Source organism: Physeter macrocephalus, chromosome 13 (assembly GCF_002837175.3).
Source record: "Physeter macrocephalus isolate SW-GA chromosome 13, ASM283717v5, whole genome shotgun sequence".
Classification (NCBI taxonomy): Eukaryota; Metazoa; Chordata; class Mammalia; order Artiodactyla; family Physeteridae; genus Physeter; species Physeter macrocephalus.
The window spans coordinates 62383660-62410383 of record NC_041226.1 but is presented as its reverse complement, the minus strand read 5'-3'; positions in this window follow the sequence as shown (position 1 = coordinate 62410383).

The following is a 26724-nucleotide window of genomic DNA, read 5'->3' as shown; positions in this document are numbered from 1 at the left end:
TGCTGTTACATGACTTTTTAAAAATGTCAATACTGGGTAAAATGATCAAATGAGGAAAGATTGACTTTGACACCCCTGTGCTCCTCCTTCTAACATCACATAATACTAGATTAATAGGAACAGACATACAGGGAGGTTGCTGGTAAGCAAAGCAAAGTCTGTCTTCATGACTGAATTGATAGGACAATTCTGTCAACCAAAAATTCAGTTGAGTCATTTGAAGAAATTAACTTTACTTTCCATATGGTTTATACCTTGCAATGAATTCCATCATCCAAGGTCCAACCAAGGGCCATTTCTTCTCCGCTATGTATTGCTCTCTGCCCCAATTGCCTTTCCTCCTGTTCTTTGAAACATTTACTAGGAATGCCATTCCCCTGATAGGCCGTGCTGATGCTAAGATTTTTAGTACCCTGAAAGCAACAATACACATATAACTTCTTCAAATCATTTTTTGAAAGGCTTTCTACCTATGTATAGGCTCTATGTTTCATTATTTTTATTACATAGTTCTCAATGTATGGCTAACAACAAATAGAGAAGTCTCGATCTATATTGCTACTTATGTTAATGATATCTTAGTACCCCTTAGTGTTAAAACAAGGTCCCACTGCAGATACTGAAAGTCTAATTAAACAATTCAGGCTGGTCTGGGGAACTACTCATCAAGAGGAGGATTGAATGTGGTATAGCGTAAAGAACATATGCTATAATTTTGTTAAAACCAGCTCTTTTTGAAAAGATAACAGCAGCTTTCATCATGAATAATATTTTCTGAAAATGTAACTTTTAGCTATATGGATAAGTAGAAGTGATTATGATGAAAATGAGAGAAAATATCAGGCAGAAAAAGGAAAATAAAATGAACAGAAGGTATTCATTCTCCTTTAGTCTGCTGGACAGTTTGACCAGCTTGATTAGTCCCTATATTAAGATATTGGTCCTCACCTCATCTGGGGGCACTTTGACCATTTCAGTTTCTCCTCCTGGTTGTCAGGCTGTCCTTTAACCTGTCTCCCTCTCTGTAGCCATTATTTAGTCACAGTACACCCTTTCAGCTTCAAACCACATTTCTAGATAAATATAGATTTTAGGTTTGTGACTATATTATGCATTGTCTCTCTGTAACATCCTTGCCTTCTTCATTTTTTTAATATTTAAGATTTGGGCAATTCAATGCTTTTGACCCCTTTCCCCTCCCCCCATAAGAACGACCCATAAGTATTGACTTAGCCAGCAAAGTTCTTTTAAAAGAAATTTTGATTTTTCAAAGAAATTTGAATATCAAATATTTTTCTCCTAAATATTTGATACAAATATCATAATCAGTTTCTATTTAAATTTCCATGGCTAGTGGCTCTAGGTCAGCTTTCATGCACGTTGGCAGCATCTGCTGCTTCTTGGTTAGGACATGTGCTCATCTGTTGCCTCAGTCTGTACCACTCCCTGTTACTTACATCCTTGTCTGCTCGACTCATTTTCTTTATTAGCTGCTCCCTGAAGTCAGCTGATATTATATTCTTGCTATAAGCACAAAAGAACTGTTAAAATAAACTGTAAATAGTCTAATGAGTTAATACGCAATGAATAAGTACCCTCTTGGGTGACTGCAATAAAAATTGGCCAGTTATTCACCAATATCTGTGATTTCTTTTCTTTGACACACTACTAGCCTATGTTTCCAAGCCCCTGTGCGGTTAGGTAGGGCCATGTGATTTAGTCCTCACCGGTGATGTACCAAAGGAAACGACTGAGACCCTCCTAGGCTTGGCCTCCAATGCTTCCCGAGCTCTTTTAAGCTCTCTCTTTCCTTATCTGAATGCAAACAGTTAAGTGGACAATTCTGAGACCTTAAACATAGCAGAGCTATGAGACAGAAGGGGCTCAGATCTTTGATTGACAGCATGGAACTGCTTACCTGCATTGTAATATGACATAAGAGAGGCACAAACCTTTACTGTATTAACCCATGGAGATGTGTAAGAGAAGTTAGATTTTCCTGATTAGTATAACTGCACTACATGGAAATTCTTATTTATAACAACTGCTAAATTCTTATTTATAACAACTGCTATTGTATTAGGTAACCGATTTTTTCCTATAATTATTGTTTATCACAAATTAATGGCATGAATATTTCTAAGAGCTTTTTTTTAAGGTGTCTTGGAAACTTTATTTTCCCTGATTTCTCTTGTTTCTGTATCCTCAAATCAAGGAGTGGTATTTTGACATGTTGATATGACATTCATTATATTAAAATTAAATATATCTATATATATTATTAATAAGTTGACCACGGAATTTATTGTTGAAACAAGGACATTTTTGAAAGTAAAAATTTTGCTAAAAAACTCCTGAAATTATGTAATCTTTGAACTATTTTGGCTAACAAATTGTTTTATTAAATTGATATTTTTAAACCTCTCAAAATAAATTAAGCATTACAGCCCAATGTACAGCTACTGTCTTTTGCCTGTGAATTCCAGAGTGTCTTTCTTTGGTTAGTATTTATATGAGAAAAAAGCCATCCTATTAGCTCTTTATTTCAAAATTTGCTTTAAATAACTGCAATACTATACTAAAAGCTTAAAAGAATTACATTTTAGTTTTCCATTCACTGAATATTTTGATTAAAATTTCTGTCAGGGCTTCCCTGGTGGTGCAGTGGTTGAGAGTCCGCCTGCCGATGCAGGGGACATGGGTTCGTGCCCCGGTCCGGGAGGATCCCACATGCCGCGGAGCGGCTGGGCCCGTGAGCCGTGGCCGCTGAGCCTGCACGTCCGGAGCCTGTGCTCCGCAACGGGAGAGGCCACAACAGTGAGAGGCCTGCGTACCGCAAAAAAAATAAATAAATAAAAAATAAAAATAAAAATATATAAATAAAAATAAAATTTCTGTCAAATAAATTTCAACAAAATACAGAGTATTGTTTTAAAAACATCTAATATTACATTTGTTCTTTAGTGTGATGTATAAAATAGTTTTTCAAGGGTCAGACATTTCTAAATAAAACTAACCTTGGGTATTAGGAGAAAAATATATAATATCTTGCAGAAATTTTCTTTTTAGTCAAGAGCTACATAACTAAAATTTTGTAATTCAGTTACATTCAGTCAGTGTTTATGTCTACACATATGTATATACATATATGCGTGTGTATGCGTGTATGTATGTATATATAAATTTTGATAAGTACAGCTTCCATTTAAATTTCTGGAATATACAATTTATTCAAATGTAATTGTAAATTCTATCCATGCCTTGAAACCAATTTCAAGTATACCTTTTTCTTATATTTAAAAATGTATTAAAGCCCTTTTTTATCATGATACTATGCTTCACCAAACTTTGTCTTCAATATCTACAGTAGCATTCAGAGAAATGTTTGATGTTTAATCTTTGACAGAATGAAATTCTAACAGTTTCATTCTGATTTCATAAATTGGATAAAAAAATGCAACCTATATAGGTAATCAACTTCTTATTTGAAGTATCTGATGTCGTTGACATAAGAATGGAATAATTTCATTATCTATGGAGGTATTCTGATAACATAGCACATTGACTATTACTTCATTTTTCATAGTGCATAAGAAAAACTGAAGATGAAAATAGAACAAAAATAATTAAGAAAGCAAACTTTGAGTAAAAATTTGTTTTCCACAGTGATGTGTAAACACAATTTCTGCAGCTTCACTTGTTAAATCCTTATATTTGTACACATACTTCTTCACACATCAACTGGCTTTATACTAATTCTTCTTCAACAGATTTGATCTCTTAGACTTCCTGTATTCAATCTTGTCACCGTGGTGGACAGGAAATGTGGACCACTATTCTGTGTAATTACGTTATCAACATCAACTTTCTTGAAGAGTAGAAATTCAGAACTTAATTTTCTATTATATATGTGTGTACATATATATGTGTGTGTATATATTCTATTATATATATGTGTATATATACAGAGAGAGAGATAGGGAGAGAAAGAGAGAGAGAGAGAGAGAGAGAGAGAGAGAGAGAGAGAGAGAGAGAGAGTTGACCGCAACTCAGTTGTTTTTTATAATACAAAACAACCACAACAAAAGCATGAAAGAACAATGAATATAGTGTTGTAGCTTTAAAGCATAACGACAAAAATAATCACTATAACAAAAGCATTCGGCCAATTTGTTCTATTGCAGGGCTACTCAGTCTCTATATTATATATATATATATACATATATATATGTATATATGTGTGTATATATATAAAATATAACTAACATATGATTTCCAGCATTTCCCATTAGCTCTGTGGCTTTTGGTATCTTCTAAACTTCAGCAAGGGCCATAGCACAACTAGCTGTTTATCAGGTGGTCAGCAAGGAAAGCCATGTAGAAGAAAGTACTTCATTTTTTTAGTTAGAATGTTATCCTTAAAGGTGTTAGTTCCCTTGGTCTGTGAAAGATCAGGAAACAAGAACTGGGTTTTTAATTGTCTTTCAGATTTAAATATAGTTCACTAGCCATAAGTCTCTCACACACTGATCTAGGAACCATGACAGTTGAAAGTACAAAGCAGAGATGTGCCAAACCCATCCTAGGTTAATGCAACTATGGATAATGATTTTTAACAATCACGATAAATCAGGAACAAATGCGAAATTAACCAGATGGGTCTCAGGCACAAAATTTGGTCACCCATAATGTTGAAACTTCTTCACCAGAGAACCACATTTGAAATTGTCACCTAGTTAGAGTTCTGTTGACTATTCCTATTATTTTGGGCAAGTTCCATTTTTATCCTTATAAACTTAAAGCTGACACTAACACTATATAGTAACAATGAAGTATCAGAATGAAAAATTATCTTTCCATTGTGTGCACACAGTGAAGACAATAGATAAGTACACAGTGGGAAGGCAGCTGTGTACACACCAGGAAGAGAACTCTCACCAGGTCCTAAATTGGCCAGTACTTGATCTTGGACTTTCTAGACTGCAGAACTGTGAGGAATAAATTTTGTTGTTGAAGCCACCCAGTTGATGGTGTTTTGTTATGGCAGCCTAATCTGACAAAGATGCTGTCCATTTTAACTTTCACAGCTATTATCTTTTGCAGCAAATGCTCAAGTTCAGTGTATTCAATGGAAATAATTTCCAGAACAGTAGTCTCTCCCTTAATCTGAAGAGCTTTGAGTAGGAAACAGAACTTAACAGAAATCTGTTGCATTCCTATATGTTAAATATTAACTATCAGAAAGAGAAATTAAGGAAACAACCCCACTTACAACCACCACGAAAAGAATAAAATACCTAGGAATACACCTACCTAAGGAGGTAAAATCCTGTCCTTGGAAAACTATAAGACACTGATGAAAGACATTGAAGATGACATAAACAAATGGGAAGATATACCATATACTTGGATTGGAAGAATCAATGTTATTAAAATGATGATACTACCCAAGGCAACCTACAGATTCAATGCAATCCCTATCAAACTACAAATGGTGTTTTTCACAGAACTAGAACAAATAATTTAAAATTTGTATGGAAACACAAAACACCCCAAATACCCAAAACAATCTTGATAAAGAAAATCAGAGTTGGAGGAATCATGTTCTCTGGCTTCAGACTGTACTACAAAGCTACAGTAATCACAACAGTATGGTACTGGCAGAAAACCAGACATATAGATCAATGGAACAGAATAGAGAGTCCAGAAATCAACCCATGCACTTATGGTCAACTAACCTATGACAAAGGAGGCAAGAATATACAATGGAGAAAAGACAGTGTCTTCAATAAGTGGTGGTGGGAAAACTGGACAGCTACATGTAAAAGGATGACATTAGAACATTCTCTAACATCATATACAAAAATAAACTCAACATGGATTAAAGACTTAAATATAAGTCTGATACTATACTCTAAAACTCCAAGAGGAAAACGTAGGCAGAGCACTCTTTGACATAAATCACAGCAATTTTTTTTGGATCTATTTCCTAAAGGAAATAAAAGCAAAAGTAAACAAATGGGACCTAATTAAATGTATAAGCTGTTGCACATCAAAGGAAGCCATTGCCAAAACCAAAAGACAACTTACTGATTGGGAGAAATAGTGGAAAATGTTATGACCAATAAGGGGTTAATATCCACCATATATAAACAGCTCATTCCATTCAACATCAATAAAACAAACAGCCCATTAAAAAATGGGCAGAAGAACAGAATAGACATTTTTCCAAAGGGGAAATGCAGATGGCCAACAGGCACATGAAAAGATGCTCAACATCACTAATCATCAGGAAAATGAAAATCAAAACCACATGAGATATCACCTCACACTTGTCAGAATGGTTATCATCAAAAAGAACACAAATAACAAACGTTGGTGAGGATGTGGAGAAAAGGGAATACTCATACACTGTTATTTTGTAATAACTGTAAATGGAGTATAACCTTTAAAAATTGTATATTAAAAAAACTGATATGTAGATTGAAGTTCAGTGTCTGATAGCCACAAATATTAAGTGTAAGCATATGGATGGATTGCCACCCACAATAAAAAGTGAAATAATCTCATTTTTAATCCAGTTACATTTATGAATGTTGAGTCTGTTTAATAAATTTAATCTGGACTTGCAGTCAGAATATTTTTACTATTCACAATGAAAAGGTTTAAAAAAAGGCTGAAGGTATTTTAAAGAAGGAAAAACACTGGAATAAAGAATACTTGATATGTAAAACTGATTCACTTTGCTGTACACCTGAAACTAACAGAATATTGTAAGTCAACGATACCCCAATAAAAATTTAAAAAAAGAATACTTTAGTATTCAGTTGCTTGCTTAGTGAGAGGGGTGTGAAAATGGAAACTATAAGTAGAAACACAAAGGTCCCTTTTCCATTAACATCTGTTACAGCCATGGTTATTAATATCAAAACCATTTTTCACAGCAGGAATGGCTTCAACTTCCATTTTATATTACAACAAATAATTTGGAAAATGATTAATGAGATTTTTAATTATAGGCTGAGTTTATAATCTGTGCCACGACAGCTGGAAAGGATCAGGCTTTAATTAGATCCAAGAAAAAATTCCACAGTGAAGCAAACCATCCATTTTGGGTGCCCAGACCTTCTCCATTCCTGGTTCACCTTCACACTTTGGTTGCTTAGCTTGTTTTGTAGCACACGGTGTTAATGAGGCCACAGTCATGTTTTCACCCCCCGTATGTGCCAGTTAGCTTCACTCTGCTCCAGTGCTACAGATTGTTTTCTGAAACTTGAGCTGCCAACTCAAAAGATTTCTCCACTCATTCACCAGGGAGATCCCGCAAAAAAAAAGCATGGAAGGTTCATCATAAAATTAAAACTACTGCTGATTGCTTGGGGATGGGGGTAAGAAGGCTTACTTGGAAAAAAAATCAGTCATCATATTTTTCAATTTTTTCAAAGGCCTCCTCTGGCTGGACTGCTTTTGGTTTTACATTTAAAAATTCAATCATAAATGTGGTTCACTTTCTAAAATTATCAGTGTCCCATTAGATCCCCAGTCTCCAAAGCATTATATCCTGGATTTGTTCACCACAGTTACTCACCCGGGGAAAGCACTGAACAGAAAATGCCAGCAGAACAAGGCTGGAATGATGACATGTCAGGAGTGAAGAAACTGCATATTACCTTAAAACTGCAGGCAGTGCATGTGCCACCCCCTTGAACCTTCCCTAGGGCTTCATATTTCAAAACACAGTACCTCTTTCAACAACTTTTACTGAGTATTAACTAGCTGTATGGGATGCAAAGAAATATGTGATAAGTGTTAAGGAATTCACTTTTAAAATAAAGTCTCATAATTTGACCAAATGGAATAATTTCCACTGGCATTGCAAAAAAAGAAGCCAAGAGTCATTAGGCAACTCTGCCATAGTTCTGTCCTGGTCAACTTTTTATGAATGACTTGGATAAAGTTATAAAGGGCATGCTTATCAAGTTGAACATGACATGGGGCTGGGAGATATAATGAATACAGTATGTAGAAGGAAGGAATGGAGATCTAAATAGAGCTTCACAATTTGGAATGTTGGTCAGAATATATCAAAATAAATTGTATCCAGATTTATTCTGATCACCTTCTTGAAGTATTGATGGCTGTATTGAACTGTTATCTAATTAACTTGTGCTCATTATCTTTATCTGGAAAGCCTGAGTATTGCCTCAGATCATTTGCCAACCAGACGAGCCCTAAGGTTTATAATTCTATGATTCAAGATGTTAGGTTATTGGAAGCATTACTGGGCATGAGACTAGAAGCTGGGAAGGGGAACTGATGCATCTTAAAAACTCAGACTGTGTCTGGGACAGATGGTTGTCAGTTGTTTGTTGTCAGGATCTCTTGTTGAGCAAAAATGTGCTCCCATTGACTTACAGGTGCTTCTGTTTTGTAGCACTGGTTTTACAGTTTGGTTGCTTGTAGGAATCATGCAACATCAGCCATCAGACCAGGGGGAGAAATACATAATGCTGGTCTTGATGAATTTGCTCACTATCTTTCTTCTGTTTATCTCAGCAGACTTCTGCCCTAGGCTTGGAATGAACACATTCTTCCCTGTCAAGTCCTGGGAATTGTTTTGCGCTGTAAGCACAGAACCCTTTTCAGCTATGCGTCACTGAATAACTGTCAGGAGACAAGTGCCATGGCAAGAAATGTCCCTCCTTAAAATGGTTTATTTATTTCTACCCAAAGACATCTAGTTGAGGGAAGAGGTTGACATAAAGTCTTTATGCTTCAAATAAAAACGATAACCACAAAAAAACAAGAAAGGTTCTTGTTTACTGATCTAAAGAAGAATAAAACTGTCTTTAACATAAGTGTCTATCATAAGGACTTAGTTTTAACAATTATGAGCTGAATAAAAATGAAAACTTAAGCAACTCATATTGAGGAATATACATTATAAGACCTAACAGTAAACAGTATCCACCTTTCTGCATAGTTAACTATGATTGTGGGGGGATAGACAGGGTCCTTCTGATTCTAAAACCTCTGTTATTCTATCTATTTCAATGTGGTTCTCTGTGTGAAAGGGAATTAATTATAGTCTGTCATCAGAACTTTTACAAGGATCCAGCATATTTGTTTTGTATAAATTTGGGCAGAATATGGTAAAACGCTTAAAGGAGAAAAACCCTCCTTGAAGAGCAAAGTTGTTCATGTCCAGCTGGGGGAAACATACAGATCAGACCACCTCAGTAAATTTCCTGCCATTGAAATTAACTATGTATGGTGTTGTGCTAGGAAACTAATTTCACATTTATAAGAAAGAGAAAACTGCATTATTTTTAATTGAGGATACTTTTTTTTTACATTTTTATGTTGATATTGGGATTAGAGGTCATTAAATACCTGTTTATATTCTTTACATAGAATTTGAGTAGGAAAGAAAGAGTTAAAACTTTTTGTAGTAGTAGTTACTGAAGGTAAATTAGAGATACAACTATGCTCAGATTTTGGAAGGAAATAGGTTTTGGAGAAAGTGTAAATTCTAAGTTATAAGGATAATCACTTAAAAAGGATTTCCTCATCCCCCACCACAACTTCACCTCAGTTCCCACTTCGTGGTGTTGCAAACTGATAAAGAGAATATTTATGAGAACTATCTCAAGTCAGAATCAAATGTTTAATACTAAAACAATGAAAGCACTCTATTTAGGGTTGGGAGACAGATAAGAATGCTTAAAATCATCTTATTATTGACATTGTTCTGGAACTAAGGGACAATGATCTTAGAGCCAAGAAATAAGCAAGAGATACAAATACGAAAAAAAGGCAGAGCTGAATTTATTATTCTCAGTTGATGTGATTATGTACATAGAAAATCTAAAATAATAAAAATTTTTAGTCAATAATCAAATTAAATAAGGTAGCAGGTTATAAATGAATAATCAAGAACTTTTACTATATTGTACAAACAATTATAAGACAAGTAATATTTTGGAAGAAAATATCCTATTTCAATAGTAAAGAAAAATGCCATAAAGACAGCATTTTTTCCTTAATTTATCTGTTCAAAACAATACCAAATAAATCACTGAAAGTATGTTTTCTAGAAACTGGCAAAATATGCTAACTTTCCTGTGAAAAATGAATTAGTTTGCCATGAAAATCTGAAAAATAACAATGTTAAAACAACTAGAATCTCAGGTAGCAAAATATATTTTGAGGCAATAATATACAAATTTTAAGTACTTTATGGACTTTATTTTTGTATTTCTTTTTTAAAATAACAATCTGGTTGACTATAAAACATGTTTAGATTATATCTTTGTTTTGGGTATTAACATCTGCATATTAAACAAAAAATTGTTATTTTAAAATCTTTATGTTACCAGTGTAGCGAAACATAGCAGGTAAAGAATAAACTTGCTTGAGATCATGTTTAGAGACTGTTTGCATGCCTTTTCTTTGGCCTGTAACCAGTTCGGTCATGAAATTAAGAAACAGATTTAAATAATTACAAAAGACTATTCTAAAATTGTATCCTTACACTATTCCTTGGAAATTGAGCCCATATTTTGTTGCACAGTTAGTGGAGATTTAATTTATTTGCCACATTTCTTAAAGCAGATGTTTGCTGTTTTACATTGTGTTTTCTTTTTCTGTTAAATAGTAATTGTGCGGAAGAATTGAGAGAACATACTTGAAAAGATCTCTGTGCTGACATGAGTCACTCCTCTTCTGCCACCCATGCCTCCTGAGTCATCGTAAGGCAGGTGGCACCAACGGCAGAAGATAAATGAATATCGGGGACTAATCAGCTTCACTAATACCCAGCAGTTCACCTTGTCCTTGATAGTTGGAGAAATAACTCAAACTTGATCTTAAATATCAGTATAAACAATCGTATGTGTTTCCCAAAAAGTGTGCTAGAAGTAATGTACTTGAAAATTAATTCAGTTAACAAGCAATTTGATGGGTTTAAAACCAAAATTAGAGAAATGGAAGAAAGAGTAAAGCTATTGGAAAAACACAGTAGGGAATGTAAATAGAGTGTGAAAACTGCTGCAGAACAGATTGCTGCTATAATTAGAGACAGCATTTCACTCTCCTTTAAATAGAATCCCTGGAAGTTGCTTTGAGTGGAAGAAGAGTAGGCACAGCTGTTTCAGGGTACAGCTGGCGGGAATCCCAAAGACCATAGCCAGACGTAAACTAGCTAGCTAAATAACTAGCTAAGTAACAGCACACCTGGCTTGAACCTTAGATGCAAATATATAATGTTATCAAGAAAATAAAATATAGTTAGCCCACCTGAGAGTTTTGAGGGAGAATAAGAAAATGCCCAGCTGGTACAAAATATACTGTACGCATATTATGATTTCTCCAAGTCTTTAGTATATAAAGAAAAGACAGAATCTAAAAAGAATGAGATATTTGAAGATTATAAGATTAATACAGTTAATTGTAGCTTTCACATTAAATTGTGTCCTTTGTTTTATAAAATCTAGAGGAGAAGTAACTGGATACTTGGTAATTAATCAAGCTTCCCCTCCCTGAAGAGTCAAAAGAACACTGAGTGAATGTCCAAGGAGGACACTTCACACACCTGATTACCAGCTCACCAGACCTTTGCATGCTCTCTGGAGAATCACGTAGCCTCAACCCCTCTCTTACTTTGTCTTGCTAAAAAATAAGCTTAAAAAAAGTTCCAGACAGATAAAACGTAAAGAATACATACTCTTTTGATGTAGAGTTGACCCAAAGCTCAGAAATAGCAGGACTGAATATTTTGACCTCTCATCTTTTAACGTTATCAAATACTGACATATATCAGATATCAGATACTGACATATATTTCATTTTCTTTCCTTTTTTAAACAGCATACAGAGAACAGTTCTTACAAGTACATTAGCTGCACAATTGTACAAGAAGAGCTATCCTCTAGATTTTCTTAGAGAAGCTGTTATGATATTTGTCAAAAATAAATTAACCTGTGAGTGAGAGGATTGTTGGAAGAACATAAGTGACTCTGTAACCTGGACTTAAGAGTTCTCAGGCTGTATGTGTTTGACCTTCTCCCCAACATATTCCCTTTAACCCAGGAAGCCTGATGGTACTTACCTTTACAACAAAGACAGTTTTCACTTTTCTAGCCTTTGCTTCATGCCTTCAGGGAAGAAAGGGTTGTAAAGAGGGGCAAACTCTCTGATGGGCATCCAAATACTACACCATCATCTCTTTTGTGTGTACTCTTTCCTCTCTGGTTGCTGTTCCATAGAATATTTGTACTCTAGCATCATGAAGAAAGGAGCAAAACCTGTTCTTATACTTTAGGGAAATTTTTAGTCATAATTTTCACTATGTTTTACTGGATTTGGTTTAATCAGCAGTTGTGGATAAATTTATTGTAGAGAAGTAATACATGTAGTAATCCTAATCTCATCTCCCTTTCACTTTCATATAAAACAAATATTTGCCATATCTAAATTTCAAGTTTTAATAGTCACTCATTTGTAATTGTGTCTTGACTACCTCCCCAGACCAGTAAAATGATTTCACTTTTACTTTGAAGAACATGGGGCACAAAAAATGAGGCCAAGTTTCTGATAAAAAAAAATGTGGAATATGGTGGGAAAACCATATTAGGTCAACAAGCAAGGTAACTCAGACCATTTCTCAAAACAAAAAGCTTCGTTTAAATTTCTTAAGAACGTTTACTCATCCATTAGAATAGAATTTTAGTTCAATTCCTTGGTTGAACTTCTCTAAAATCTCAGATTATGTGATATTATACTCTTTAATAATCCCACCATAATGCTTCATATTAATTGATCACATCCATAATAATTAATCTAACAGCTATATTTCCCATTAGAAATATTCCTGCATGAAGGCGGAGAAAATATCTACCTCTAGTGCTCTGAATAGGACCTGGCACATACAAAATACTAATTATGTATTTACCGATTTATTAATTACTCATTAGCTCCACAGATATTTACTGAGCACCTGCCCTTGTGGAATTTACATTCTGCAAGAAGAGATCAGACAATAAAAACATGTAATAATCATCCATTGCCTTAGAAACAGAAACGTTACAGGAAAAAGGGAAAACTAGAACAGGTTAAGAAGGACCCAGGGTGCTGTATAGGGGTTAGGATAAAATAGGCCTCATAAGGAGAATATGATTAGAATAAATCTGAAGGAGGTGGGTTAGACTTCTACTGGAATTTTGAATGGAAAACCGCTCCAGGCAGAGAAAGAAGCAGGAAAACATCTAGCATGTTCAAGGAACAGGAATTATCTTTGTTGAAATATTATCAAGAATCCATATGTGTTTTTATTGATACTTTATCTTCCCCTCCTAAGATTCTTTGTAGTTTTTTAGGATGGCTTTATAGATTTATTTGACACCACAGATATGTTTTCCAACAGAGACACTCATTCCTTCCATCTGAAACAACCATGGAGAAAATAGAGTTGAAGTGAAATAGAGCTTAAAATCAACTTTATTAAATTGAATTTCTCCAAATTGAGAAGACATGTCACTTTTTCAATAGCCTTCAGGTAAACACTTCCAAAGAGGTATTTTAATAACCATTTAAGCACACAAGGACGGCTGTCCAGGTGGTCTCAGAGAGGATGAAAAATTGCATATGTCATCTGCCAGAGCAGATACTAAATTACCTTGCCTACAGAAACTTTTTATTTGCCTAGAAGGTATTTATTTCCCCACTTGAGGTGTTAGAAAAACAATGGCCTAAACTTCCTATGGCAGAAAATATTTCAATGAAAACTCAGCATCACTTTAATCTTTTAATATATACTCTGTTACTAGTGGTCTAAACTTCTTTGACAGAACCTTAATGAAAACTCAGCTTCGGGGCTTCCCTGGTGGTGCAGTGGTTGAGAGTCCGCCTGCCGATGCAGGGGATACGGGTTCGTGCCCCGGTCCGCGAGGATCCCATGTGCCGCGGAACGGCTGGGCCCGTGAGCCATGGCGCGTCCGGAGCCTGTGCTCCGCAACGGGAGAGGCCACAGGAGTGAGAGGCCCGCGTATCGCAAAAAAAAAAAAAAAAAAAAAAAAAAACCTCAGCTTCACTTTCATCTTTTACTATATTCTGTTACCATATATCTGTGCTTATTAATAGGATTTGTCAAGGATTTGATCATTTTCTTAATATGCATTACTCAACATTTCATACAATATATTCAATCAAAAAAACACATAGTTCACATAGATTCAAATTATTTTCTGGGATTTGTTTAATTTGTACATTGCAGGCTACCTTTATAAGTATTTTCTTTTTCAGGACATTTCAATATAATCAATCTATGGGTCTTTGTTACTGTACTTAAAAATAATTAATCAAAATATTATTTCATTACTACATCTAACATTGAATATCTATATGTTCTCACCTTGAGTAATTTGAGGTAATTTATACAATATGGAAAAAAGAATGAATACAGCAATGTAATTATTTTTGTTAATTATTAAAATCCTTTTCAGTGCTAATTTTTATGTATTATTCCCTATATACATCAAATTTCCATTTTACATAATAATGTTAATTCATATAGTGACTTTTTAATTAAGAATGAGGGCAAAAACACTTCATACTCATTAGGATGGCAACTGTCAAAATAACAAGTTTTGGTAAGGTTGTGGAGAAATTGGAACACTTGTACACAGTTGGTGGGAATATAAAATGGTACAGCCACTATGGAAAACAGTATGACAGTTCCTCCAACAATTAAAAATAGAATTACTATAATATCCAACAATTTCACTTCCAGGTATATAGCTAAAATAATTGAAAGCAGGGTCTCAAAGAGGTACTTGTAAACCCATGTTCATAACAGCATTATTCATAATAGAATGTAAAAACAACCTTAGTGTCCATCAATGGATGAATGGATGAGCAAAGTACATATATACTACACACAAACACACGGCAGAATATTATTCAACTTTAAAAAGGAAGGAGAAAGAAAAGATGGTATTTAAGCCTGAATTTTAAGCCACCTCAGGGAGTAACTCATTTTTCCCTGGGTATTTTCCATGTATATATGAGGTATACATGTTAATAAACTCCTGTTTCTTAAAAAAAAAAAAAAAGGAAGGAGATTCTGACAAATACTACGACATGGATGAAACTTAAAGACATTATGCTAAGTGAATTAAGCCAGTCACAAAAAGAAAAAATTGGTATGGTTGCACTTACATGAGGTACATAGAGTAGTCAAAATCACAGAGACAGAAAGTAGAATGATGGTTAAGAGGAAAGGGAGAATGGAGAGTTATTGTCTAATGTGTATAGAGTTTCAGTTTTACAGGATGAAAAGACTTCTGGAGATAGATGGTGGTGATGGTAGCAGAATGTTATGAATGCATTTAATACCACTGAACTGTACACTAAAAATGGCTAAGATGGTAAATTTTATGTTATGTGTATTTTACCACAATAAAAACAATTGGAAAGAATGAATCTGTACAAAAGATTTAATACACTTTAAAGATACAAATTTGACTGAGCACTGAGCAAGGTTTATCATATTTTTGTTGGGAAATGACAAGAAAAAGATATCTCTGTCCTCAAATATCTTATTATCACGTTGACAAGTTAGGATACACATGAGAATATCTATAGTGTCAATGTGTATGTGTGTGTGTGTGTGTGTGTGTGTGTGTGTGTGTGTTTAACTTTGACCAAACTTCATTGTGGAATCGTAATTTATGATTAAATTTGATAATCTGATAAAAGAAAAAATATTGTAGTCATAAGCACCTGGTCACTCTCAAATATTAGACTGTTTTAATTATTAAAAAGAGGTGTTATATAAAATGTATATTCCTAAATTATGTCTAATAAACCAAAATCCACTCCAGAGAAAAAGCAGGCACGGTCAAGGTATCATGCTATACATGTCCAGGGAATTTTTCTTGTGATGACGTCTACTTATTGAGCATGATTAAACTGTTTTAAAATAGGTTGTTATATTTGTACACTTATGCTATGAAACCCAAGAATTGACAAACTGTCTAATTTAACCATACAAAAACTGTTAGACCTCTGTTTTCAGCAGAAAGTATGTGACTACTTTGTGTCTTTCTCTTCCTATACAGACTGCCTTTCAAGAATTAGAATGGTCTTGAGCAGATCTGATCCGAACAGCACATGTAGATTCACTTCTTCCACAATACTCACACATAAATTTCAAAATTTCCAGAGATAATCATGTGATATTTATAGAAATAACACTATCAAAAAGTCCATATAAATATTCATAATACAAAATATGTTTAATTCTTTTTTTCCCAAAAGGGATGAATAAACAAATTGAAACAAGGCCAGTAATCCAGGTGAGCTGCTTTACACTGAATATAGACTAAGTGAACATGAAAAAGTAATTTTCCATATTCTAGATGCATTAAGTGAAATAATTTGTTTAATTTCATCTTGGAAAAATATATTTGTGTGTTCATAGAATATAATTAAAAAGTCAATCATTTTTTGTTAGTGTGTTTAAAATATTTTATTAAATAAAAACACTATTGTTCTAATATATCCAACATTGAATATCTATAACGTTTTAATTTGGGAAATTTGTAGTAATTTGTGGCAACAAAGGAAGAAGTAGGATAAGTATAAACTTATACCGCATTTCACATATTTGTTTCTTCATCTCAATTTCTAACTTCTGTAAAAAGTAAATAAATTATCTGTAGTTGCCATATCAGTTAGAATCACATTAGGCTTTATGAAAAAGTAATTGGATTTCATCAAACAGGGGTTTATTTCTGTTACATATATAGTAAAATGGAGGGCTGTCCAGACTAGGTATAGCAGCTCCATCATGTCCTCAGTGACCCTAACTCTGTTTAGCCTTCCATTTCACCTTCCTAGCATCTTTACAAAATGGCTTTTGCATCTCTTGCCATCATACCTGTATCCCAAAGGGGAAGATGGAAGAAAATTAAAGTCAATAGTCAAAAGGTGCAAATATATTCTTTAGGTCTGCCAACTCTAAGAAGCTAAAAGAAAGAGATGAATCAGACTTTATTATGTGAAAATATATACATGTATAATAAATATTTTAAATTTATTGTCTTTAAGCATAAGAGATTGGAATTAGGAGTCAGATGGGTCTTGGACAGCAATCTGAAAAGTTAAAAACCTTTTAATTATAAGTATGAACAGAGTAAAACACAAAAGATGAAAATGTGGGCAGGACACTTCTTATTATCCAGGATCAGAAATGAGTCAAGAGTTAGAAGCAAAGATTAAACCAAAAATAACTGAGGTCAGAGGTTAAATGCATAGGAATGTAGACCTTAGGAAATCTAATGTATCAAGACTGTGGTTGGTTACAGAGACTGCAACTAAAGAAAACAGGACATAGGAAGACATTCTTTATAATCCATATAACTTTTGATTTCCTTTCTGGTTAAAAAGTGGAGACTAAATACTGAGTGATTCACAACTGTTAAGAGGAAGTGACAGCAATTCGTTGCCAATAAGAGGATTACTGTAAAACTTTATTTTCATCTTGGCTGGAGTAAATGTGGGCATTTTAGAATTATAATATCTATACCAGATACTGCATAGCATTCAAGAGTACTTTTTAAGAAAACATAGACTTGCTAACAGGGTCCCATGATGAAGGGATTTCACTCGATTATATTGGTCCGACTAGCCTATTAAGCTTCCTGCAGTTTCAACCCAACTGTAGCAAGGGTTTTATGGATTCGTATAGACCAGAATGTTTGGCTGAATGAAAATTAATTGGCAAAAACAAAACATCCAAAAAGTTTCTAAACATGAAACTGAATTTTGAAAGATATATATAGATATACACACATATACGTGTATATACACCTATACATATACACCTATATGTCTATCTATCTATCTATCTATCTATCTAAAATCTTTAAAAGGAATTAAACTCTTGTTTATATTAAGGAGCTTACAGAAAGTGCTAGCAAAATATCTGTTCCATAGGAAGAATTTGATACAAAGTACCTCACATTAAAAAAAGAGGATCATTTTCCTGAAACAACAAAATGCATTTATACAAAGAATTGTTTCTTAAGAGCTTAGTTACAAGCTTCCATTTCATACATCACTGATTTTCAAAATTTGAAGCCTCTAAACCCTTTTGTAAAACTAACTTTATGGAGACCTCCAATGTCAAAAATGTAAAAGAACTGCTCTAATTAACACAGAAGTCTCAGAAACCCTGCTCTCTCTGCCTCCCAGTCCAATGACTTTGAGATTCCTAAGGCAGCTCAAGTTGCCCTAGGCTAGGAGTCCTAAAACATATTAAATCCAGTAAAACAGGCCATGCAGATGATTATATTTCTAGTTAAAATAATGTTCTCATATATATCTATCGATTTTCCAATGATAATAAATTATGAACAACAGCTATAAAAGGAAGTTTTATTGAATCTCCTATTGTGATATATTTCAGAAGACTTTAAGCTGGTGAGAACCAAGCTATTGAATTAGACGACTGGCCTATACTCCTTTATATTCTAATTTATTATGAGGTGTCATTCCCAGTACATCCTTTCTTTTAAACGGTTCTCTCTCTTCTCCTTATATTCTAATCTGGGGATTGAAATGTCATCCTTCAATCATTTTAATCTGAATTCTTGTTCAGCATTTTAAAGCCAGAGCAAGTGGAACACATATAAAATCGGATTATTTGGAATTTATGTCAGGGGCAATGTCAGGTACTATAGTGCCCAAGTAGCAGTAGTGACCTTTTTAGATCATAATTCCTCTGGGATCTGACCTTAGTTCTTATATATTTTCCAAGCTTGGCTTAATGTTCTTCCCATTGATTTTATAAACTAAATAACAACTTCCAGTAGATTCCATTCTTGGAATAATCGCAAGAGTCAGACCTGGTTTATAAGAACCTGCTTTGTTCCTTAACCCTTACGTGCATATATACATACACACATAAACACATACCCACACACTTAGATAATCACACAACCATTTAAGTATTCCCTTATTAGAGAAACTATTTACTATGATACAATTCTTTTCTTCAACTATTTTATTTCACTGACTTAATCAGGTGCTCATACATGATTTTGGTTATTAATAATAACTTTAATTGTAAAGTAGATTGCATAAATATTTAATTTTGGTAATTAAATATTTCTGTTAAATACTGATGCTTCTAATATATACATTTAGTTCTACCTCATACTATTAACTGTATAAGTGCTCCAAATTTTCAGCCTAAACAGCATATATTTTGAAATAGTTTTGAAAAGTAATGCTTTTGAAGTGTATTCCTGTAAAACTTAAAATTTGAAACATGTATTTTGGGCACAGATATAAGTTCACTATAAAACTGAGTGGAAAGCACAAAGAGTTCCAATATATTTCCTGTCCCCACACACTCACCAGAGTAGAATGTTTGTTACAATTGATACACCAGCAATGACACATCTTTACCACCCGAAGTCCATAGTTTACACTAGGATTTACTCTTGGTGTTGCATGGTCTATAGTTTTTGACAAATGTATTTGACACGTATTCACTGCATCACACAGAATAGTTTCACTGCCCTAAAATTACTCTGTTTCTCTACCTAGTCATTCCTCCCTCCAAACAAACCGGTGGAAACCAGTAATACATAGTTTTACCTTTTCCAGGATGTCATATAGTTGGAATCATAGACTATAAAGGCTTTTGTGATTGCCTTCTTTCATTTAGTCATATGCATTTAAATTTCCTCCACATCTTTTCATGGCTTGATAGCTCATTTCTTACAGTCCACTGTACAGATGTAGCATAGTTGATTTATCCATTCACTTACTGAAGGACCTATTAGTTTCTTTCAAGCTTTGGCACTTATGAATAAAACTGCTATATACATACACGTGTAGGTTTTTGGTGGTTTTTTTTTTTTTTTTTTTTTGCGGTACGCGGGGCTCTCACTGTTGTGGCCTCTCCCTCTGCGGAGCACAGGCTCTGGACGCGCAGGCTCAGCGGCCATGGCTCACTGGCCCAGCCGCTCCGCGGCATGTGGGATCTTCCCGGACTGGGGCACGAACCCGTGTCCCCTGCATTGGCAGGTGGACTCTCAACCACTGCGCCACCAGGGAAGCCCCACGTGTGCGTTTTTATATAGACTTAAGTTTCCAACTCATTTGGATAATTCCAAGGAGTGTGATTGCTGGATTGTATGGTAAGACTGAGAAGTGCTGCTTGCTCCACATCTTCACCAGCATTTGGTGTTGTCAGCATTTGGGATTTTAGCCATTCTAATACTGTTGTCTATTTTAAATTATGTTGTTTTTCAGATGTCTTGTTATTATGTTCCTGTTATTTTAGTTTGTTCTTCATAAAAAAGATGTCCTATAAATAATATCTAATTATAAAAATGTATGACCAAAAAACTCATTTTTAATGGACACAGCAAAATCTTAGAGTGATTTGCCCAAGAAATTTCCCAGTGATCATTCCCTGTGGATGGTCTTAATATTCTTATTGCTTCTTTCTCTGAAGAGAGCAATAATTGTGGTTTCCTTCCTTTACATTGTGTTCAATTACATGACCATCTTTACTGAAAATACTCTCCCAATTCTTCTTTGGGGAATCAGATTGAAGTTTTTTATACAAGTTAATAATTTATTTTTTAACGTACATCTATTTATTTACGTGGCAGACACTGTTGGTTACTTTTCTGTCATTCACTCTTCACCAACTGATTCTTGATTTTGCTAAGGACCAAATTGACCAGCCCCAGCAAAGGACCCCAGCAAGTCAAGCAATCTGTGGCTTTCTACCTTGCCTCAGATTTGACCACTGAAACTTATGCTACTCATTTCTACTCAAGCAGAGAGGTAAGATTCAATCCGCGATGCGTTAAGGAAAATATTTTGTTTCTCCATAGAAACAGAGATAGGTGGAGAGAAATCCCTTTGGCTGTCTTCTTTCTTAATGGGTCTGTGAAGGTATAATCACTGGAGTTATGGCAGCTCCCTTGTGACTATGAAGAAAGAAATAACATGTTGAAAATGCGGAAGGAAAGATGAAAAGAGCTTGGTTTCTTTATGAAATTTTTGACTATGGAACCACTCACAGTACCACTTCTTTGTTCCGTGAGATAATTATCTTAGTAGCGAAGACATTATGATCTGGTATTCAGTTACCTGCAGCCAAAAGGTTCCTAACTGAAACTGTTTTGTAAATGGAAGACTTAGTGTGAATGGCCATGCCCACATCCTTGAAACATTACCAACATTACTTATGTCACCAAAATGTCAGCTGGCTTTACGTCAGTCCAATTTAATACTAAAGACTCATGTACAAGGTATTGCTTAATTACACATTTTGCCTTTTAAAATCTATATTTATAATATAAGAAATTTAAAGCAATTTTTGTTTATATTTTGCAATTTTGTGTATTTACTATATTTCAAATTACTTTGAACAGGAAAAGACAAGATAGTCATTGTATTGCATATGTCATCTGTCAAATTACAGGACTCAAAATCTAGAAAATATGAACACAAATATTCATAACAGTTTGGGGTAGAATTTCTAGTATCTGTTGGTTTTTCTTTTTTTCTTCTCCATCTTACAATAGTTATTTTATTTTGGTCTTAGCGTAGAACCAAATGGGTTACACAGTCCCTTCTTCTGAATGATAAGCAGTCTTTCACCCCCAAAATACCTCTCACACCAAACGCAGATTTTATTAAGAAAATTTTTTGAGATTTGTGATCAGAGTAGATGGATTTATCTTGACAAACAGTCATTTTCTTCCATTTGCACTTGGGATAAAATCCAAAGTCATTAATACTAGGGACAATGTTGCTGACTATCTCTCTAGCTATATCTTTATTAGTCTCCCCATGAAGAGACTCACAGTTGCTGAAATTTTCTAAATGTTTCCAAACACAGATCCCCAGGGCTTTTTAAACATAAGGCCTGGAATTGTCTTCTCCCAGAGTCACTTATCACCATTTACTTTCACCACAAATATTACTGACTCAGAGAGGCCTGTTCACCCTGCTGAAGGTTCTGCTTTCCATATCTTCAACACAAGGTGACTTTAATTGATTATTTTATATTGCTTTTCTCATCCTGAATACATATTTTAATCTATATTTCTACTTCATTATTGCCAACTCTTTTCTCCCTGCACCAACACAAAGTATGACCCATGAGAGTATCTTTTAAATTTCACCCTTTTTCATCATAATGCCTGACAAACAATTATTTTGAAAATATTTTATAGACAAATAGATTAATAATGATTTATAATAATGATAAATAAATGAAAATGATTTTTTGATACCCTTTTCCTTCTTCATTCTCTTTCAGTAACTTAAGCTTCCAAAAGCTGATTTGCCTTTTCACTTCTCTCTCAAAACTATACTTTCTCTAAATTCCTTTGTATTTCTTGTTGTTATTCTGCTAAGTCATTTAGTTATGACTTGAGTATTTTCTTCCATTTGTGGCCTTAACATTGAAACGTCTATCCTCCAAAAAGGCTTATTTCATGATTTTCATAAATAAATACTATCTCTTCCTTAGAAGTGTTCTGGTATCAGCTGTTAAATTAATATTTTTCTGCTACACCAGATCAGATAACCAATGTCCTTCTGGTAACATTTACCCAGAGATACAGAACTTTTATTTTCATTCATCTTATTGAATTATTTTTGTTACATTCTAATTTTTTTAAAGTTTAGGTATCCTATAATTTAGCATTAATTATCATATTTCTTATATCTTAATAAATATTTTATAATACTGATTGACTTTTTTCCTGGAAAAATCTATTTATTCCTCTTTAATAGCCATTAAATTAAAAAACAAAATCAGTCTATCAGTTTCTACCTTTCTGAAAGTGTGTAAGTATTATTGAGCATACTTAAATTCAGGAAATAGGACAATACAAAAATAATACCATAAAAACTTCAGGTCATCCTTTATCACCTAGTAAAAAAGGATGGTGATCATTTTTTCATATTCACGTATTTCGTTTATATAAAACTACCATCTACATGGATACACACAATCACATGATATACATATGTAACATAATTCTATATTATTCTTTTTCCCTAATTTTATGCTCCAAGTATTCAAAGTCATTTAGGAATTTATTTAAAAGGCCTGTATGATTAATTGCCTGATACTGGTATTAGACCAATAGAGATATTATGTTCCTAGCATTTATAAATTAATCATGCTTCTCTTTAAGATTTAACAGGGAATATAAGCTCATTCCTTCAAATTATGGCCAAATAGCATGATATATATTACTATTTTTTATTTTTCATTTTTAAAATCTTTAATTCAGTAGAATTTTGGCTGGCAGATTCTTCAGTCATCTAATCCTTTAATAAGTCACTGCTGTTCTTCATAGATCTTTTCCCTCTTTTATTCTGTTACAGCTGCATTTGTCTTCTCTGTTGATTTGTTAGTCTATGTACTCAAATCCATATTGCCTTCTTTCTCAAACTATTTCAAGTTTATCATCCAATTCTATCTGGTGAATCTAATCAAGTTGATCATTTACCATCTGCTTGATCTGCCCATGCTCCGTTTAATACAATTGAAAAAAGACAAGGACTTGTACTAGGGATCCCAAACCTCTGACCTCAGCTACCATGCAGGCTGTACCAGACAGTCCAAATGGCATATTCTACAAGTACTTTCTTTCACCGGACTCAGTTTGCTTTCAATTTCAAGGCAATGAGTTTTCCTCATAAACCTCGATTCTTCATCCTTCTATTTATCATTGTTGTTTAAACTTGGATGGTTTAAATAACACATAGAGCTGTATCACCTAATCTCTCTAAACATCAGGTCAAATGGGGAAAAACTACAGATGTTTACTGATATAATTTGGGGGGAATATTAAATAATCAAATAATGTCCTTAACACTGCCTGGTAAATCAAGAGTGCTCAGTAAATGTTAGCAATTATTATTATTTAATTATCATAAGCACCAAACCTTCCTGAAATGATTTTATTCTCATTAAGAGGCTATTAGTGGTATTGGAAAATCCTTCATTATCAAAATATTATTAAAATATTAATATTAGAAATTATAAGGAAATGTATTATAAAGTACATTCTAGTCACTTAAAATTAAACTTGTAAATAAAATATTTATTACACTGTAAAATCAGAATCGAAGAAGATAAGAGATGGAAAGGATTTAAGATTTTCCTCATTTTAAGATCCTCATTTATTCGTGAAGCTAGAAAGAGTGTGATTTTCCAAGGACCTTCCATCAAAGCCTCATTGAAATAACGAATGTTAAAGGAAAATAGATTTGGTAAATGTTAAAATAAATTTCCAGTTTAACCATTTATCAAAAGACTATCAGAAACTACAGAACATCAAAGAGTCCCTTATTTCAATTATCTTTTGTAATATTTAGTATACATTTTAAAACTGTGATTTCAACTCAGGATTCAACATCATTGGCTTATTAATTTTATTTATATTAAAAAACAGAGTGCCTAACATGTGCTAGCATTATGCTAAGTATTTTGTAAATAATACTAAACTTAAGCCTCATATAACCCTATCAAATAGGGACTCCTATTAGTCCCATTTTATTGGCGGGAATTAAGAAGATGAATTTGCTCATTCACACATTATATTAGTCCCACCTTCTTATATGTTGAATTTGCTCATATCTTAACAGTTTCCTAATCAGACTATGTTTATCTGGGTGATCAAGCTCTCTACTTTCAAATTGCGAGATAAAATCAGGTACATGAGTTAAAACCAGTTTTCTATCGTTTACCTTATAGGTCTTCCAAAATGACCAAATAAATAGATATATGCAAGGTGTTTGTCAAATCATTCTTTGCCAACTTCCGCACCTCTTTTATTATCAGGCAATATACTAAAAGAAACCTATATACATTTAATAATTACTCAAATAAATTCAATAATTAGTGGGCTACAGTATGTTAAAGAGTAATTGGTGATACTCTGATTTCTTGATATAATACCAGGCATGATAGTGCCTGTAAACAATTATAATCCCTTCACCCAATTTGCTGGTAAACTTTTAAGTATTTAAACCTGCCTAATAGCACAGTTGTGGGGTGACTCACATATGTTCCTCAAACTTTGATTTTTCTTTCTTAATTTTTTTAGTATACTTTTCTATTGATTTCCTTTACCAGAAAGTGTTTGCTCAACTTTTGAAATATGCAAGAGATTAAGGTTGCTGATTCACTGATTACCATTTTATTACAGGATTTATGAAACATGTAGCTCATTTTTATATACACCCAAATCATAGCTTCTGTGAAATACCTAAGCTTTATATTTGCTATTCAAAAAGGGAATTGCAAGCTTTCTGTAAGTAATTTCCTATTCGATGTTTTCATGGAAAATAATGTTTAAATTCTATTTAATTTGCAAGGTCAACTCTAGATCCAACTTTTTTATTATAGAAAATTAGGATTCAGAGCGTTTATATTTGAAGGCTATTACTTGGCTATTGATTTTATGTTTAGCTCCTTCTATCTTATCTAGACTAATAATGCAGAAGAGGTACAAAAAAAGTATTCAGTAAATAGGTGTAATGGAAAAGCACTGTTACCATCTAGATACATGAGTCACATTAGAGTAAATGCAGAACTAAGACACCCAGACAGGGATGAAAGCAGCCGGAGACCATTTGATTCCTAGGAAGAGCTTGCCATTTTCTTTACTGAATTTAGGTTATTTAGATCTCTTTATGTCTTCAGCTCTATGATAATGTTTGATTTTCTAAATTATCCAGGTTCTTCTCATTTTAGAATGGAACAATGGTCTTTCAAATTAATTATTTACTAATAAAAACACCTGCAAACCACATGGCCCTATGCTAGATGTTGAAACTACAAATAAAAAGACGTATTTCTTCTTTTTTTAGAGAGTTTGTAGGTTACACATATATTTGTATTCAATATAAGGACCATAGTAGAGATTCCTCACATAACAGATATACAGCAGGTGAGAGGGGATCCAGTTATACCTAGAAGAAGAAGAAATAGCTTTTCAGAAGAAGTAATGAGCAAGCTGAGGGATGAACAGGAGTTTTTTTTAAACATCTTTATTAGAGTATAATTGCTTTACAATGGTGTGTTAGTTTCTGCTTTATAACAAAGTGAATCAGCTATACATATACATATACATATATCTTCATATCTCTTCCTTCTTGCGTCTCCCTCCCTCCCACCCTCCCTATCCCACCCCTCTAGGTGGTCACAAAGCACCGAGCTGATCTCCCTGTGCTATGTGGCTGCTTCTCACTAGCTATCGGTTTTACATTTGGTAGTGCATATATGTCTATGCCACTCTCTCACTTTGTCCGAGCTTACCCTTCCTCCTCCCCACGTCCTCCAGTCCATTCTGTAGTAGTTCTGCGTCTTTATTTGGTAGTGTATATATGTCTATGCCACTCTCTCACTTTGTCCGAGCTTACCCTTCCTCCTCCCCACGTCCTCCAGTCCATTCTGTAGTAGTTCTGCGTCTTTATTCCCATCCTGCCCCAAGGTTCTTCATGACCATTTTTATTTTATTCTTTTAGATTCCATATATATGTGTTAGCATACGGTATTTGTTTTTCTCTTTCTGACTTATTTCACTCTGTATGACAGACTCTAGGTCCATCCACCTCACTACAAATAACTCAATTTCGTTTCTTTTATGGCTGAGTAATATTCCATTG